General features: G+C 40.2%; 1 protein-coding gene across 1 annotated transcript in view; it reads right to left on the bottom strand.

Annotated features, from left to right (window-relative positions):
• LOC118421762 overlaps positions 1 to 2059 on the bottom strand; it is a 16673-nt gene that overhangs the window by 4948 nt on the left and 9666 nt on the right. The window lies entirely within an intron of this gene.

Genomic DNA, 2059 nt, shown 5'->3' with positions numbered 1-2059 from the left:
TTGAAAACAAGCATACTGCACAAAATGACCAACGCTTAGAGCTACGATGTAGAAAGTTCTACGTATACCTACATGAAGGGTAGTCGCCGCAGTTGGTGCCGCACGGGATACAGCGGTGAGGCTGGGGGACCCAGCACTGACAGCCGCCCGGCCGGCAACACGCGCAGTCCCACCGAGAACTGTCGAACCAGCACTGGCAACCCGTCAGCGTGTTCGTGTACTCGTCAACTACAGAGAAACTATTTCTGTAACTACATACCAAGATCCTTTTTTCACATGCTACGTTTTCGATGAATACACAACAGGTTTGATACATTAATTATGGGCATAATATCTAGAATGTTTGTCAATGTACTGTTTTAATCGATTAAGGGTTAAGGGATCATTGGTAGCATATGTTAACTTAAATACACAATTTTTACCCACCATATGCGAACACATCGGTCGTCATAGCCAGTCCGACCAACAGCAAAAGTATGGAGACCTTCATGCTGACCAAACGGGCTTGGTGAACTGCACACTAGTAAAGGTGTGAGCAGACCAAACGTAGCCTACTGTAGTAACGTAGTAACTGTCTCACCAGACAGTACGGTGAGTACCCTTCAGTCCTTCTTTTTCTTCCTGAACACCTGGGTCGTTCCATTTCAAAACCCGGGGAGGGCATTTATACAGAAGAAGTGTTGATTTGTTGTAAAATCAAAGTAAACGCGGTCCTGAACGCATCGAAAATACGTGAAAACAACCACCAAAATGCCGTACAAGGCTCTGAACGAATTAAAACGAAATCGAAGTATGAATGAAAGTATTTCCAACACAATCATAAAGTATGAAGAAGCTATATATTTGTTGTCCACATCAAAATATGACCAATCTAATATTATCGTGCTGACAACTAGATTTTACATACATTAACTCAAACGTATGGCCCATATTAGCTTCGAAAGACGGATATGATAGTATTCAGATAATATAATCAAGTCATGCCCGAAGGCTAATTGCAGGAACATTCTCGAGGGAAACAAAATACAATGTAGTACATAGCACTAATGTCTATTCAGCTGAAGTTGCATCTTATTATTGGATTTGACTTCTTCTTAGAAGGCAGTGGTTATCTTTTATATATTAAGCATAACGGAAAGAAACATGTAGTTGCAGAATAAGTCCCATCTAGCGTGCCAAGGTTTGTTCCATTTGACTTTTCTTGAGGGTCAATCTGACGGGAAAAATTCCCCTATCCTCGTAGGATTTCCATTTTCATTATATCGATAAACGAAAGTGCTGCATCCTCGTGATTTTATACACAATACTAGTAAGTTTATAAGGTATCTAAAAATCTAAAGTTTCCCTTTGCAATGTGAGAGATTATTTGCCATAAGCAATAAAGAAAGGATAACCACTATCTGCTGCATTCTTCAGTTTTCCTTCTACCACAATCCCTGTAGAACTAATATCTGAGCATGTATTCAGTGTAACGTTAACACAGGCAATGTACCAATACAACATACAGTATTAACTATTGTAAAAGTATGCATTTACATTGCACGAATCAAAAGCGCCCCCTATTAATCAGTTGCAGATCTGCATAATTCATCTACCAGAAGGATGCAGTATTGCAGCTGATTAATAGAGGCCGCTTTTGATCCATGTCAATGTGTGATTTACATACGCCACTCACACTCGTCGGCTCGTTACGTATGTCACCAAAACAGTAAATCAATATCATGTATTGCGACGAAATATGTCGTTTTATCAACGTTTTCAGTATAATGAAGTCGTATAGGTCGTATAGTTGTAGATATGCCCAATCGCAAAGACCTCTCTCCAGGACCTCTAGTCAACCTCATCAGCACGAACCAGAACTAGTTGGTTGCACCTACAGAAACACAAGAAGAAGCACATGTACATACATTGAACAGCGCAAACTGATATCTATCTTCCATATGTAGGCGCTTGAACCCTACATTCTTCCGTATATACATCGCAACATAACGTACACATTTTTAAGTCTCAGGGCCGATTATAACCTGTGCTTGCCATTCTGGATGTTTAAAATGAAGTC

The sequence above is a fragment of the Branchiostoma floridae genome, chromosome 8 (assembly GCF_000003815.2).
Source record: "Branchiostoma floridae strain S238N-H82 chromosome 8, Bfl_VNyyK, whole genome shotgun sequence".
Classification (NCBI taxonomy): Eukaryota; Metazoa; Chordata; class Leptocardii; order Amphioxiformes; family Branchiostomatidae; genus Branchiostoma; species Branchiostoma floridae.
The sequence above is the reverse complement of the archived record's forward strand: the minus strand, read 5'-3'. Positions and strand labels throughout refer to the sequence as shown.